Source organism: Gossypium arboreum, chromosome 8 (genome assembly GCF_025698485.1).
Source record: "Gossypium arboreum isolate Shixiya-1 chromosome 8, ASM2569848v2, whole genome shotgun sequence".
Lineage (NCBI taxonomy): Eukaryota > Viridiplantae > Streptophyta > Magnoliopsida > Malvales > Malvaceae > Gossypium > Gossypium arboreum.
The window spans coordinates 33,062,351-33,080,353 of record NC_069077.1 but is presented as its reverse complement, the minus strand read 5'-3'; the positions used below and the strand labels follow the sequence as shown (position 1 = coordinate 33,080,353).

General features: G+C 38.4%; 1 long non-coding RNA gene across 1 annotated transcript; it reads right to left on the bottom strand.

The window, feature by feature from the left end:
- Positions 1–2,770: 2,770 nt before the first annotated feature.
- Positions 2,771–3,915, bottom strand: LOC128296508 (uncharacterized). Its single transcript, XR_008287118.1, has 2 exons — positions 3,834–3,915; positions 2,771–3,072 (listed from the first exon to the last, which is right to left on the bottom strand). It is a non-coding gene; the product is annotated as an uncharacterized LOC128296508 (long non-coding RNA).
- Positions 3,916–18,003: the final 14,088 nt, after the last annotated feature.

Sequence of the window (18,003 nt, the reverse complement as noted above, 5' to 3'; positions counted from 1 at the left end):
ACAATACAAAGCGCCCATGGAGAAAAACTCGGTCGAGCGAAACCTCTATCCGTCAATTCTTGCAATTGAACCTTCAATTCCTTTAATTCCGTTAATGCCATACGACACGGGCTATTGAAATCGGCGTAGTACTCGGTACAACTTCGATGTCAATTCCACTTCTCGAACCGGTGGCAATCCGGTAACTCCTCAGAAAAACATCTGAATACTCACAAACCATCGTACCGATTCGAAGTTTCCTTTCCGTCTCTTTACTTTCAAACATATACGCAAGGTATGTTTCACACCCTTTTTCACATACCTCCGAAGCGGTCATAGAAGATATTATCCTTGGCGCCTTTTAAATCAAGAGACTTGACTCGGACTACCTCATTATTTACACTCCTCAAATCAATGGTTTTCCTTTTGCGCCCACCATTTGCATCATGTACTGGTCACCAATCCATACCAAGAATAACATCGAATTCATTAAATGGTAGAAGCATCGATCGCCGTAAAACAGATTCTCGAATTATTAGGGGCATCTCTTGCACACTTTATCAACGAAAGCACGATTGACCCAAAGGGTTTGACACTGATTACGAACTCAAGAGACTCAACAGTAGAGTCTTCTTCGATGTTAAGGTTTCACATACATATGAGTGAGTAGAGCGGGGTCAATCAATGCAATCACACTAGTATCAAAGAGAGTAAAAGTACCAGTGATAAAGTCGGGGAGGATGCCTCCTCTCGCGCGCTGGATGGCATATGCTCTAGCAGAGCACGGGTCTCGGATCCAATGTACCAGACAGAGGCTCCTCTCGATTACCACCCCTACCTCCAGAGATTCTCTGGGCCTACTCTCCACTGTCGCTCCACTAGGTCTTGCACCTTGCGCCTTATTCCTCTCATCTAGCTCGTGCAATCTCTAATGAAGTGGTCCTTCGAACCGCATCCATAACAGCCCTATTAATGACTTACCCCAACATTCACCTAGGTGTCGCCTTCCACATTGGGGCATTGTGTCTCTCTTGACGATTATTGCCCACACTAGCTACCAAGTAGCTCGGAGTCCGTCAATGGTCGGGCTCTAATGGAATTCCGCAATCGTCCTCGACTTCATCGGTGTCCTCCCCGAACCTCTTTACGTACCGAGAACGGAGCTTTACTCGTCGATCTTTTACGGTAATCTCTTGCTTCAAATTCAGCCTTCTTCTTCTCCTTCCAAGTTCTTCCGCCTTGCGTGCTCGTTCGACTAGTGTCACGAACTCCTTTATCTCCAAAATTCCCACTAGTAACTTTAACTCTTCATTCAATCCTTCTTCAAATCTTTTGCACATCGCAACCTCATCAGCCACACACTCCCGAGCATACCGACTAAGTCTTACGAACTCATGTTCTTATTCAGATACGGTCATCCGGCCTTGCTTGAGTTCCAAGAATTCCTTACGCTTCGATCGTTGAACTGCTGACTAATGTATTTCTTTCAAATTCGGATTGAAAGAAATCCCAAGTAACTCGCTCATTTGGGACTATGGAAATTAAAGTCCTCCACCAATAGTAAGTCGAGTCTCGCAACAAGGATATAGCACACTTAAGACATTCATCGGTGTGCATGACAGTTCATCTAACACTCTAATGGTGTTATCGAGCGTAACTCGGCCTTTTTCAGCATCATCAAGAACTATGGCCTTGAACTCCTCGCCCCACGCTTCCTAATCAAGTCCACAGGTGGTTTACTCACCTCACAGATCAAGAATCGGAGGCATTGCAGTGCTCTTGGGTGGAGTATTTAAATTCGGAATGGTTGGACAGCCGGATTGGTTCGCATATTGCGCGACCCACTCATTCATCATGGTGAAGGCTTGTTTCGCCTTCATTTTGATTATTCGCGGATGATCGAGGCTCAACGGCGGAGTCCCTTGCGCGAGCAGCCGCTACACTTTCAACGCCATCCGTCAAGGGTCTCTCTACCGGGTTCCATTGCTAATCAAAACAAAAATTTCAACCGTCAAGTCATCACATTATTAAGCACTAACAATTTGGCATGTATAGCTAGATTCACACGCGCTATGGTAGTCCTAGAACCGACTAAACCATAGCTCGATATCGATTAAATGTAACACCCCAAACCCGTGACCGTCACCGGATTCGACCACGAGGTGTTACCTGCTTACTTCCTTATTTCCCTCTTGGAAATTATGAAATTTTTGTTTCAGCAAAGCTAGCTAACTGCATCACTGTTACCTTAAAATCATATCTTGAGTTCCAGAACTCGAAAACCAATTCGTAAATTTTCCTGAAACTATACTCATATATCCATCCATGGATTTATTTCTAGAATTTTTGGTTGGGCCAATTGGTACAGTTTATTAGTTAAATTCACCCATGTTACAGGGGTCGACTACACTGACCTTCACGCGTTACAACTTGAATATCTCTCTGTACAGGGATTTAATACTGGTGCCGTTTGTTTCTAATGAAACTATACTCAAAATGGAATCTTCAAAAATAAGGCATGACTTCTAATTCTTTCTGGATAATTTATAGTAAATTTTCAAAGTCGAGACAGGGGATCCAGAAACCGTTCTGGCCCTGTCTCACGAGAACTTTAATATCTCTCAGTATACTGCTCATATGGTCGTTTCGTTTCGTCCATATGAAAATAGATTCATCAAGGTTCAATTTCATAATTTATTCACTATTTAATTCTACTTCTACTATTTTAGTGATTTTTCAATCTCATATCACTGCTGCTGTCCGCAACAGTTACTGCAGTAGACTATGCCAATTTCATGAATCTTTCCTTGACCTTACTAATCATCCATCATACATGACACAAATTATGGCCACCTTATCAAAATTAAAGTTTCTAAGGCTCGTGGCTATAGGTTCTAGCATCCCACTCAACGACCACATAGGCCATTTTCACATGGCTTAAAGTTTACAACCCATAATTCAACAAAACATAATAGCCTATACATGCCAAATGTTCTCCTAGTTCAACTACGAAGACAATACCAAAAGATTTCCAGCCGGTGTGATGACTTCAACGACGGTTCCGAGCACGCAAACAATATGAGTCCAAGAGACCTAAAAGGGGTGACAAGAAAACACCGAGTGAGTTTATAACTCAGTAAGTCATAAGCATTCAACCACCATCCATTAATAAAGTTATCACAACATGAAACAATAAACGAGGCTAGGTACTCATCCATACCGAAACTATACCATAATTCCTCGGACCTTTCGGTTCAATCTCATACCAAGTCATACATCCACATTTCATATTCTACACAATAAGATATTTGAGGCATTTTCACACACTAACTCATTTTCACCACAATCACACAATTGCAATCATCACATAGATTTAAAGCTTACCAAGCTCAACCCCGAGCATGAACATATTGCCTATTCATCATGAGCTCAAGGTACTTACCCGATCCGCTGTCCGGATTAACTCGATAATGTCGCACACTGCCAATTGTAATGCAAGAGCATATAGTGAATCCGCACACTTAGTGCTATAAAATCAGCTCGCACACATAGTGCTATATAATCAAATTCGCACACTTAGTGCTGTACAATTTTAAACCCGCACACGTAGTGCCAATCTTGTCACCGTGTCCATTTATACCCGCACACTTAGTGCCAATCTTGTCACCGTGTCCATTTATACCCACACACTTAGTGCCGAGACCAATACTTTATGCAATTTACCACCTTTATACATTCAACGATGGCATCATTCCATACACATACATTTCCATTTACACATCAATTCATTAAACACAATTGCATATATATTATGATCATTTAAATCAATACCAAATATATGCTTAATGACTTACCTCGGATGTTGTCGAATGTCTTCAACGGCTATTCAATTACTTTTTCTTTCCCCTTGTCCAACTTCGATCCTCTAAGCTCTTGGGCTAATTCAAACAAATTTATCTTATTAAAGTCCCATCATGCTAGCTTATGGTCGAATACCCATATCAAATAAGCAATTTACCTTAACTCAGAACCCACATAGCCAAGTTACACATATAACCCTTATGACCGAATATGAATATCACCAAAATCTTTATGACTTAACCTTCAGCCTTCATAGCCTAATATATATATAGCTTATCAAATAGACATTTATTCACCTTCCTTAACACATATTAATCAATTAGTCCATGCATTATCCCTTGACACACCCGGTCATTAAAGCAATAACCTATTAACATCCAAGCATATTATACTAAAATTTCTTCTAAGGTCAATTCATGTACCATCCTTAATACTCATACAATTATTTTATTTTAAATAATTTACACACACCATTTACCTAACATCAATTAACTAGACACTTTAAGGATTTCTTCTTTGACTATACACACATTCGACAACTATCCATACACACACACGTTTCGATTTTTTCCTATCACCCAAACCATCTACATGAACACTTAACTAACTCAAACTTCACCCATCCACAAATACTCATTACAACACAAAGACAACAATCCTTTTCCTCAATTTCTTCCATGGCCGATTACCCAATATTACCACACAACCAAGATTTTGACATGGCTAAGTAGGAAATTTTAGTAGCTAGCTTAAAGTATGCTAACCTTTCAAGAACCAACATGAACTCACTTACCTTAATTCAAGCTCAAGGGTGACCAAACCTTCTCTTGCTTTCTTCTTCAATTCGGCCAAGCATGTTCAAAGATGAACACTTTTTTTTCTTTTTCTTTGTTCACTTCACGGCAAATGGGGGAGGCATCCACACACTTTTTTTTGCTATCATCATTTTCCTTTTTTTCCCCTTCTTTATTACTAGCTTTTATTCTATTGTTTTCTACATACCCCACTAACATAACATGTTGGAAACATGTTTCCTTGCCCATAATTTTGTCATGGCTGGCCACTATCCTTGTCAAATGGATTATTTGACATGCAACTCCATTTATTTTACTTCATTCCTTTATTAACCTCTTAAAATTAGCCACATATAATTGAATCCTTTCACATGAGTCCCTTTTCTTTCAATTCACATTCAAATTAACTAAATCAAAGAATTAAAAATTCACACATGCATTTTCACATATTTAGACAGTAACTATCATACTCAAACGATTTAGTGACTCGGTTTAGCGGTCCCGAAATCGCTTTCCGACTAAGGTCACTTTAGGGATGTCACAGGTCGTTACGTGCTTGTTGACAAAGTGTGTAAGAAATGCCCCCTAGTAATTCGAGGTTCCTGCTTTCCGGCGGACTTGATGCTTTTGCCGTTCAACGAATTTGATGTTATCCTCGGTTTAGATTGGTTGACCGTGCATGATGCGGTTGTGAATTGCAAAGGCAAGACTATTGATTTGAGATGCGCAAATAACGAGATAATCCGAGTTGAGTCTATAGACTTAAAGGGGTTGCCAGCTGTAATATCAGCAATGTTGGCCCGAAAATATGTAAGAAAGGGGTGCGAAGCATACCTTGCGTATGTACTTGATGATAAGGAGTTAGAAATAAAACCCGAATATGTGCCGATAGTTTGTGAATACCTGAATGTTTTTCCTGAAGAATTACCGGGTTTGCCACCTGTTCGGGAGATAGAGTTTGGTATTGAGCTTGTACCTGGGACTATGCCGGTTTCGATAGCTCCGTATCGTATGGCACCAACCGAGTTAAAGGAGTTGAAAGCTCAGTTGCAAGAATTGACGGACAAAGGTTTCGCTCGACCAAGTTTCTCACCTTGGGGTGCACCAAGATTGTTTGTGAAAAGAAGGACGGAACCATGAGGTTGTGCATTGACTATCGTCACCGAATAAAGTGACGATAAAGAATAAATATCCGTTATCGCGTATTGATGATTTGTTTGATCAACTAAAGGAGCCTCGGTGTTTTCAAAGATAGATTTGAGATCGGGTTATTATCGATTCATGGATTCGAGATTCGGATGTACCCAAAACCGCTTTTAACGAGGTACGGTCACTACGAAGTTCTTAGTAATGCCGTTCGGGCTCACTAATGCCATGCGGTATTTATGGATTTGATGAATCGGATCTTGAGACAAGATTTGGACCGATTCGTAGTTGTGTTCATTGATGGCATCTTGGTCTATTCAAGAGATGAGACCGAACATCTTGAACACCGAGATTAGTGTTGCGAATTTTACGGGATAAGAAGTTATATGCTAAGTTCAGCAAGTGTGAGTTCGGTTAAGAGGTTAGCTTCTTGGGTCATGTGGTATCTGCAGACGGGTATTCGAGTCGACCCGAGCAAAATTTCAGCCATACTTAACCGGAAGCCTCCAGAAATATTTCTGAGGTTCGAGCTTTTGGGACTTTGGTTACATTACCGACGGTTTGTAAAAGGTTTCTCGATGATAGCCACACCCATGACGGCTACTTCAAAAGATGTTAAGTTCGAATGGACGGAAAAATGTCGAAAAGTTTTGATCAACTGAAAACTTATTTGTGGAAGCTCCAATTTTAGTGCAAAATTTAATCGTGCAAAGAGTTTGTCATCTATAATGACGCCTCCCTACTTGGGTTAGGTTGCGATTGATGCAAGAAGGTCGAGTTGTGGCCTATGCGTCGAGACAATTAAAGCCACATGAGAAAAATTATCCGACGATGATCTCGAATTAGCCGCCATCGTATTTGCTTTGAAAATATGGCGACATTATTTATTTGGCGAGAAGTGCCATGTGTATTCGGATCACAAAAGTCTCAAATATTTGATGACTCAAAGAGACTTAAATCTGTGACAAAGACGTTGGCTCGAGCTGTTAAAGGATTATGAGCTTGTCATTGACTATCACCCGGGAAAGGCTAATGTGGTTGCGGATGCCTTAAGTCGTAAATCACTGTTCGCTTTACGAGCGATGAATGTACACTTGTCTGGTCTACCCGAAAATGTGTTAGTAGCTGAATTAAAAGCCAAACCATTATTGATTCATCAAATTCGTGAGGCTCAGAAAGTCGATGCTGAATTGGTTACAAAACGGGCTGAATGGGCTCCGAATGTGGAATCAGAGTTTCAAGTTGATGATGACGATTGTTTGAGGTTCAGAAATCGTTTGTGTATTCCAAGAAATTCAGAACTTATTTCGATGATTCTGAACGAAGCTTATTGTAGCCGAATGTCAATTCACCCGGGGAGTACGAAAATGTACCACGACCTAAGACGTCAGTTCTGGTGGCATGGTATGAAACGAGACATTTCCAATTTTGTTTCGAAGTGTTTAATATGTCAGCAAGTGAAGGCGGAACATCAAGTGCCTACGGGTTTACTCCAACCGATCATGATACCTGAATGGAAATGAGATCGAGTAACGATGGATTTTGTATCTGGGTTGCCAGTGTCGGCAAGTAAGAAAGATGCGATATGGGTCGTTGTTGATAGATTGACTAAGTCGGCTCACTTTATCCCCGTACGCGCGGATTTTTCAATGGATAAATTAGCTAAATTTTATGTTTCTCAGATTGTGAGATTACACGGGGTACCTATTTCTATCGTGTCGGATAGAGATCCAAGATTCACCTCACGATTTTGGAAGAAATTGCAAGAAGCTTTGGGCACCAAGTTGCATTTTAGCACCGCTTTTCACCCCCAAACCGATGGTCAATCCGAGCGGATAATTCAGATACTTGAGGATATGTTGAAATGTTGCATCCTCGAGTTCAGTGGTTCATGGGAACGGTATTTACCTTTGATTGAATTCGCTTACAACAATAGTTTTCAATCAAGTATTAAGATGGCACCTTACGAGGCTTTGTACGGTCGTAAATGCCATACACCATTGTTTTGGACCGAGCTCGGTGAAAGTAAAATTTTCGGAGTGGATTTGATTAAAGATGCTGAACAGAAAGTAAAGGTAATCCGTGAAAGTCTGAAGGCGGCCACAGATCGTCAGAAATCGTACGCGGATTTGAAACAAAAAGACATTGAATATCAGGTGGGAGATAAAGTGTTTCTTAAAGTTTCGCCTTGGAAAAAGATACTCAGATTTGGCCGTAAGGGCAAGTTGAGCCCGAGATTCATTGGGCCGTACAAAATCTCTGAACGAGTTGGTCCAGTTGCGTATCGTTTGATTTTGCCCCCTGAACTCGAAAAGATTCACGACGTCTTTCATGTTTCGATGCTTCGACGTTATAAATCTGATCTGTCGCACGTAATTAGTCCATCAGAGATTGAAATTCAAGCCAATATGAGTTATGAGGAAGAACCGATTCGTATCCTAGCACGTGAAGTGAAAGAGTTGCGAAACAAGAGGGTTCCGCTAGTGAAAGTGTTATGGCTCAAACACGGGATAGAAGAAGCTACTTGGGAACCCGAGAACTCTATGAAAGAGTGATACCCAAACCTATTTACCGGTAAGATTTTCGGGGACGAAAATTTCTTAAGTGGGGGAGAGTTGTGACAGCCTTAAAACGACCCTAGTCAGAATGTGGTTTCGGGACCACAAAACCAAGGCATAAAAATAATTTAATATTCATTTTGATGTCTATAATATGTGTTAATTCGTGTGTGACATTTTTAATGTTTTGATTTAGGGTTATAAATGTGAATTTCACTAAAAAGGACCTAGTAGTAAACTTTGAAAGTAGGATGGGGAAATGTGTGATGACTAATTGAATCATGCATGCAAAACAATGGTTTTGCATGTCAAATACCCCTCTTTTTTTAAGTGGTGGCCGGCCATGACAAAGGAGGATGTGCAAAACATGTCATAGACATGTTGTGTTGGTGCATTATGGGAGGAAACAATAAACTAAGGTTAGGAATAAAGAAATGGGAAGAAAAAAAAAAGAGAGAAGGTGTGTGATCCCCCCCCCCATTGCCGTGAGTTGAGGGAAAGAAAACAAAAAAAAGTGTTCATCATTTTTTTCACTTCTCTTAGCCGAAAATTTTAAGGAAGAAGGAGGGAGTTTTTGCTTCATGCTTGGTTTGGAAGAGGATTAGGAGGAGGTTTGGCCATACTTGTATCTAGATTGATGTATGTTTGAGGTTGTGCCATGAGATTCATGCATGTTTTTAGTTGCTAGCTTGAGTTCTAATTAGCCCATGGTTCAAATCTTTGCTATGTCATGGGGATGATATTCGGCCAAGGTGGATTTTGTGTTAATGCCATTGCATGCTAAATATGAAGCTTGTTAATGATATATGTAATGGTGGGTTGATGACTCTCGAATTTTCTTTCTAGCATTTTTGAGTGAGACATTAAGTTCTTTGTTTAACCATGACCAAAATTGAAATGGTATGGTGTTGTGATGTATTCGGCCATGGTATATCCATAAGTATGATTTATGCTTATTGCATGTAGGTAAGATTTGTGTTTTGGATATATGTTTATATTTGGTTATAATCAACTTGAGATTCGGCCCTTGCACCTATATGTATATATGTTTGCACATAATGTATTGGTATAACATATATACTATCTCAAGGTATATATTTACTTATGATGATGTTTCGGTTATGAAGTAAATGATAGATGCGTATTGAGCTACAATATGTAATGCATTAGTTAGTAAAATGTATGCCATTTATGTGTGGTATTAAATATGTAATTGGCCTTAACATCAACATGCATATTCGGCCACATGAGATGGATTGGTGAGCATGCATTCGGTTAGAGGCAAGCATATTGATGCCTTTATCTTGGTTAGGACAATCGGCTAAAAAGGGAGTGTGGGTTAATATCTTGAGTTGATGCATGATTTCACATGTATGTGACTTTAATGTCTAATGTATAAATGTAGGTTAAGTGCCTTGTGTTCCTCTTTTCGATGCTCAAATGATTAAATCGATTTATTTATTTAATTAAGCTCAAGAGCAAAGGGGATCTAAATCCGATAAAGGGAAGGAAAAAGTGGTCGAATAGCCATCGAAATCGTTCGACAACATCCGAGGTAAGTTCTTGAGTAATAGAGCTTAAATTATGATCTGATTAGATCATGTTTTAAGCAAATCAAATCATGCTCTTTGTGTGTGGATATTGAGCGAAATTTGCAAGTGTGATAAGTGTCTTGTGTTTGAGTTTTGCTAATGAAAATTAAAATACTGAATGTGTCATGATTTAGTGTTAAATGTGCATGGTTATTGAATGATGTCCGGCTAAGTCCCGAAGGCTTTGTGCTAAGTGACCATATCCGGACTAAGATCCAAGGCATTTGTGCGAGTTCCCAAATCCGGGTTAAGTCTCAAGGCATTTGTGCGAGCTATTATAACCGGCTATGTCCCAAGGCTTTTGAGCGAAGTTGCTATATCCGGATAAAATCCAAGGTACGTGATTCGGGAATGAGCAATCTTGCTGTAAAAATTTTAGTTAATACGCTTGCAAAATTCCAGAATGAGGTATGTTTCAGATGTGCTTTGAATTAGTTAAGCCCTTACAAATAAGTATTCGCCGCTTGATAAACGAGTTACCGCCTTTGTCTAAGTTGATCTTTTGTGTATGAACATAAGGGTTGGTAATGTGAAGTAAGTATGATATTTAGAATTTGTGCATATGAAATTATCCGCTTAGCTATATGAATGCTATGCTTTTGTTGTCTTTGGAATCCCTTGCTCAAAACTTACTAAGCATAAATTGCTTACTCCGTTTCTTTGTTCCTGCTTTATAGATTTTGGCTCGTCACCATCGGACTCGGGATTTTTGGAAGTCAAGTCTCCCACACTATCAAAGCCCCTTTGGTACAAATTTTGGTTGAACATTGAAATGGCATGTATAGGACTACTCTTTCGCTTGTTGGTCATAGACCCTTTGATTTTGTATAAATTTGGATAGCCATGCGAAAATGGCTTATATACACTTTGGCATGGTATCATAATCATTTTGTATGTTGCTCATTAAGAGATGTGGAAATGTTTGGAATCGATTAGCCCTTGGAATGGTTAACCGTGATCATCTTTTGTGCCATGTATGCTAAAAGGGCTAGTTGAATCAAGGAAATTATGAAGTAGGTAAAATCTACCTTAAAGACAGACGTTGACAGCTGCAGTGATGTGGATGTGAAAAATAACTAAAAATAGTAAGAATGGAATTAAATAGTGAATAAATTGTTTAAATGAACCTTGATGAATCTATTTTCATAGGATAGTAATGAAACGATCATATGAACAGTATGTTAAGAGATATTGAAGTTTTTACGAGACAGGGCCAGAACTGTTTCTGGATTCCCTGTTCCGATTTTGGAAATTCATTGTAAATTAACCAGAGATAATTAGGAGTCATGCTATATATGTATAGATTCCTCTTTCAGTCTAGTTTCTATGGAAAGAAACGGCATCTGTATTGAAGCCCTGTACAGGGAGATATCCAAGTTGTAATGCGCGAAGGTCAGTGTAGTCGATCCTTGTAACATGGGAGACTTTAACTAATAAACTGTACTAATTGGCCTAACAAAAAATTCTAGAAAAACTTTTTTAAATGCATATATGAGTCTAGTTTCAGGGAAAAATCACGAAACTGATTTTCGAGTTGTGGAACTCAAGATATGATTTTTAAGGTGACAAGGATACGCTTAGCCGGTGGCTGGAAATTTTAAATGGATGTGAACATAAATATATTTATGTCTGTTAGCACTTCGTGTTCGACTCCGGTGACGGACTCGGGTACGGGGTGTTACAAAAAGGGTTCCGCTAGTGAAAGTGTTATGGCTCAAACACGGGATAGAAGAAGCTACTTGGGAACCCGAGAACTCTATGAAAGAGCGATACCCAAACCTATTTACCGGTAAGATTTTCGAGGACGAAAATTTCTTAAGTGGGGGAGAGTTGTGACAGCCCTAAAGTGACCCTAGTCGGAAAGCGGTTTCGGGACCGCTAAACCGAGTCACCGAATTATTTGAATACAATATTTATTGTCTAAAATATGTGATTATGAATGTGTGAAAGTTTTAAGTTTCGATTTAGTAAATTTCATGTGAATTTAGTCAATAGGACTTGTGTGACACTTTTGAAATGTGATAGGCTAATCTATAAGGATCTAATAGTGCATGTAATCAAAAGGAGGACTTGCATGTCAATTTCCCCTTTTTAATTGCTAGTGGCCGCCATGACAAAGGATTATGGGCAAAACATGTCATAGACATGTTATGTTGGTGCATCATGGGAGGAAAAAATAAATTAATGAGTATGGGTAATAAAGAAATGGAAAAGAAAAAAAAGAAAGAATGTGTGAGTGTTACCCCCATTGCCGTGAGTTGAAGAAAAGAAAAAATTTTGTTCATCCTTTTCATTTCTTTGGGCCGAAAATTCTAAGGAAGAAGGAAGGAGTTCTTGCTTCATGTTTGGTTTGGAAGAGGATTAGGAGTAGGTTTGGCCATACTTGTATCTAGATTAAGGTATGTTTGAGGTTGTGCCATGAGATTCATGCATGTTTTTCGTTGCTAGCTTGAGTTCTAATTAGCCCATGGTTCAAAACTTTGCTATGTCATGGGGATGATATTCGGCCAAGGTGGATTTTGTGTTAATGCCATTGCATGCTAAATATGAAGCTTGTTAATGATACATGTGATGGTGGATTGATGACTCTTGGATTTTCTTTTTAGCATTTTTGAGTGAGACATTAAGTTCTTTGTTTAACCATGACCAAAATTTAAATGGTATGGTGTTGTGATGTATTCGCCATGGTATATCCATAAGCATGATTTATGCTTATTGCATGATAGGTAAGATTTGTGTTTTGGATATATGTTTATATTTGGTTATAATCAACTTGTGATTCGCTCTTGCATATATATATATATATATATATGTTTGCACATGATGTATTGGTATGACATATATACTATCTCAAGGTATATATTTACATATGATGATGTTTGGTTATGAAGTAAATGATTGATGCGTATTGAGTTACAATATGGAATGCGTTAGTTAGTAAAATGTATGCCATTTATGTGTGGTATTAAGTGTATAATTGGCCTCAACATGGACATGCATATTCGGCCACATGAGGTGGATTGGTGTGCATGCATTCGGTTAGAGGCAAGCATATTGATGCCTATTCTTGGCTTAGATAATCGGCTAAAAGAGAGTGTGGACCATTGTGTTGAGTTAGATTCATGATTTTGTACATATGTGACTTTAATGCTAATGAATATATATGGGCTAAGTACCTTGAGTTCCTCTTTTTGATACTCAAATGATTAAATCAATTTAATTTTCAATTTAAGCTCAAGAGCAAAGGGGAACTAAATCCGATAAAGGGAAGGAAAAAGTGGTCGAATAGCCATCGAAATCGTTCGACAACATCCGAGGTAAGTTTTCGAGTAATGGAACTTAAATTATGATTCGATTGAATTATGTCTTAAGTAAATCAAAATCATGCTCTTTGTATGTGGCTATTGAGCCGAAATTGTAAATATGATAAGTGTCTTGTGTTGAGCTTTGGTAATGAAAATGAAATATGGATGTGTCATGATTTATTGATATATGTGTGCATGGTTCTTGAATGATGTCCTGCTAAGTCCCAAGGCTTTGTGCTAAGTTACTAAATCCGACTAAGATCCAAGGCAATTGTGCGAGTTACTAAATCCGCACTAAGATCCGAAGGCATTTGTGCGAGTTACTAAATCCGGACTAAGATCTCAAGGCATTTGTGCGAAGTTACTAAATCCGGATAAGTCCCGAAGGCATTTGTGCGAGCTACTATAACCGGGCTATGTCCCGAAGGTATTTGAACAGTAGCTATATCCAGTTAAACTCCGAAGGTACGTGATTCGGGAATGAATGAACTTGCTGTAAAATTTCGTTAATACGCTGTGAAATCCCAACAATGAGGTATGTTTCAGTATGTGCTTTGAATTAGTTGAGCCCTTACAAATCAAGATTCGCCGGTTGATAAACGAGCTACTAGGCCTTCGACTAAGTTGATCTTTTGTGTATGAACATAAGGGTTGGTAATGTGAAGTAAGTATGATATTGAGAATTTGTGCATATGAAATTATCCGCTTAGCTATATGAATGCTATGCTTTTGTTGTCTTGGAATCCCTTGCTCAAAACTTGCTAAGCATAAATTGCTTACTCCGTTTCTTTGTTTCTCTGTTTTATAGATTTTGGCTCGTCACCATCGGACTCGGGATTTTTGGAAGTCAAGTCTCCCACACTATCAAAGCCCCTTTTGGTACAATTTTGGTTGAACTTTAAAATGGCATGTATAGGACTACCCTTTTTGTTGTTGGTCATGTACCCATGGATTTTGTGTAAATTTGGATAGCCATGCGAAAATGGCTTATATACGTTTTTAGCATAGTACTATAATCGTTTTGTATGTTGATCATTAAGAGGTATGGAAATGTTTGGATATGATTAGCCATTGAATGGTTAATCATGATCATACTTTGTGCTATGTATGCAAAAAGGGCTAATTGAATCATGGAAATAATGAAATAGGTAAAGTCGCCTCAAAAGCGAGATCTTGACAGCGATAGTGATGTGGATGTGAAAATCACTAAAAATAGCAGGAATGGAATTAAATAGTGAATAAATTATGTAAATGAACCTTGATGAATCTACTTTCATATGGAAGAAACGAAACTGTTATATGAGTTGTATGTTAAGAGATATTTAGGTTTTCGTGAAACAGGGCCAGAACGGTTTCTGGATTCCTGTTCCGACTTTGGAAATTCATTATAAATTAACCAGAGATAATTAGGAGTCATTCCATATATGTATAGATTCCTCTTTGAGTCTAGTTTCTATAGAAACAAAAGGCATCAGTATTGAAGCCCTGTACAGGAGATATCCAAGTCGTAATGCATGAAGGTCAGTGTAGTCGAACCTCGAACAGGGAGACTTTAACTAATAAACTGTACTAATTGGCTCGACCAAAATTCTAGAAAAATCTGTAGATGGACATATGAGTCTAGTTTCAGGGAAAATTACGAAACTGATTTTTGAGTTTTGAAACTCAAGATATGATTTTTAATGCGACAGTGACGCAGTAACCGGCTTGTCTGGAAATTTTTAAATGGACTGTGAAGATAATTAAGTTAAGTCTGTGTGCACCTCGTGTTCGACTCCGGTAACGGACTCGGGTACGGGGTGTTACAAGAAATGTTTTTCAATGTTATTCTTTGCTCTAATTTGTATTCCAGCTTTATACAAAAGTGTATTGACTTGTTTCGCTTTGTTTTGGTTATGATTGCATTGCATTTTCATCTTAGAGGAAATGTGTTGATTCATATTCAATTGTTAAATAGAGATCCTGCCATGGAAAATGGGTTGCTTGATAAAGTGAAATAGAATGCGTCCATACGAATATAGTCAGAGAAAAAGACAACAAGAGAAAGGTGACAACCTGTCAGAGGGGTAGGTCAGAGATATGTATCGCTTTATGTAAAGAAACCTATTTTCTAGTAAAGTTGTTCTAATGGAATTGAACTAGAATCAATTTCTTTTTTACATGAATCTTTTCCATTCACTAGCATTACATTTCATTACATGCATTTCATTACATAAAAATACCATAATTAATCAAATTACGATAGTTACCCTAGAAACTACTAAGAATACGCAAACTGAATATCTAAAGCCATGGATCAAAGGTTAGAAAGACTAAAACTAATTCAGAAGGACATGCAAGAACAGTAGCAAGCATAGTTGTAGGATCATTTAGCTAAGGTGCAACAAGACATGAAGGACTAAATACAAGAGTCCCAAAGAAACATAATAAGCCAGTTGACCCAGTTACTAACCAGAGGAGTAGTAAAAGGGAAGAGTACTGCGGTAAAATCTAGGGACGATATCAAAAACCCTACATGCCCCCGGGTTTTACCCCAGTGCACATCCAAGCTCAACTAGAGACATGTCCACAAATAGTACCTGTCACCATAAGACCACAGCAATACCAGGCTAGCACCTCAGGGCCAGCGAATTACCTAATGGGTTCAGGTTCCAACCTCGGAGATAATCCAACCAGTCTTGTTGTGTCGGATTTGAATGACATAGTGAAAATAGAAAAGGCGGGAGTAGAACTTTCAAAATAGTTGGAGGAAAAATTCAAAGTTATAGAGAGTGCTGATTACTATTGTGGAGTTGGTGCCAAAGAGTTGAGTTTGGTCCTAGATCTAGTGCTCCCACCAAAATTTAAAACCCTAGAATTCGAGAAATACAATGGGACTAGTTGCCCTAAAGCCCATATCACGATGTTTTGTCGAAGGATGACAAGTTAAGTCAATAGCGACTAATTGCTAATTCATTGTTTTTAAGATAGTTTGATCGGATCGGCCACCAAATGGTACAATCAGTTGAGTCGTGCCAAGATCAATTCATGGAAAGATTTGGTGCAGGCCTTCATGAAGCAATACAATCATGTGGCTGATATGATGCCCGATAGAATTACGCTGTAAAACATGAAGAAGAAGAAAAATGAAAGCTTTAGGCAATATGCTTAAAGGTGGAGAGATGTGACAACACAAGTTTAGCCACATTTTTTAGAAAAGGAAATGACAATACTTTTTGTCAACACCTTGAAGACCCCATTCATTAATCATATGCTAGGTAGTGCTACCAAGACCTTCTCGAATATAGTTATATCCGAATAGATAATTGAGAATATGATAAGGAATGGGAAGATAAATGTGGGGGAAAATACTAAAAGGTCTGCCCCTAAAAAGAAAGAAAATGAAGTAAACACTGCTAACGTATATAAAAAAAGCTATTCAAATCCAGTCATAGTGGAGTAATCTAGGACCATGACGCCCAACCATCAGGGCTCTTCGAGGCAAGAATCCAATTCAAGGCCAAACATAGAAAAACTCCAATTCACGTCTATCCCGATGATATATAGAGAGCTATACCAAAATTTATTCAATGCTCTCGTAGTATCGCCATTTTACCTGAAGCCAATGCAACCTCTATTCCCAAAGTGGTATGACACAAATACTCAATACGAGTACCACGCGGGGATAACGAGACATTCGATCTAAAATTGCACTGCCTTCAAGAAATTGGTCAAAAGATTTATCACGATAAGAATTGTAAAGTTTGATGATCCCTCAAGGCCTAATGTGGCTGGAAATCCGCTACCCAGTCACCTAGACCAAAGAGTAAACGTAATAATTAAGATAGGAGCAATAGAATCAAAACCAATGTTGCAAAGGTAAAATCACCTTTAAAGTAGGTTTGGCAGAAAATGGTAAACGTGGGTTTGATTATTCAAAATTCAGAGGAGGTGCCAAAAGGAGTAAAGAAATACTTCGAGTTTCACGCTTCGGGAGATCATGAAATCTAAAAGTGTGTCGAGTTCAGAATTTTAATATAGAGCTTGATGGACAACAAAGAGTTGGAATTATTTGAAGATATCAAGGGTTTGAAGGGGAAAGATGTTTGTGCCTCTGAAGAGGGAATTGAAGAAGAAAACCTATCAAGAATTTGTCCCTACATCATCGAAAGTGTTCTGAGCAACTAGATTGTGGAGGAGATCCCTGTAGTTTTTAAAACTATTTTAGAGTAATTCTTAGAACACACATATTGTTCTAAAGCCTGGGAGCAATAGGGATTTTTTTGTGAAAATATGCATGTCAATTATCTTTATTTCAATGAAAACAATGCATTTTTATGTCCTCACTTGGAAAACATTTTAACATTTTTTTTCATTTCATTCATAATCATACCACACAATTAATCATTCTTAAATTCATTTATTCCTTGGATCTCTTTTTATTCCTATAATAAGTCTCCAGATATCCATGATATGAGCAACGCTGCTGTTAACTCGAAGTCTCCTTTTGAGCTAGATATATGTCTAAAGGAACCTCAAGACTTTGAAGATGATCGATATTGTAACTTGTCTCCTGATTTGTTAAGGATGGTAGAGTAAGATAAGAAATAAATCCTACCTCACAAAGAGTTAGTGGAAATTATGAACTTAGAGGATGAGCAAGAAAAAAAAAGGTGAAAATTAGAATTGTATCACTATAGAAACAAGGTGAGACCTCGATGAGTTACTCCAAGAGTTCATGACATCTTTGAATGGTCATATTAGGATATGCCTGGTCTAAATATTGATA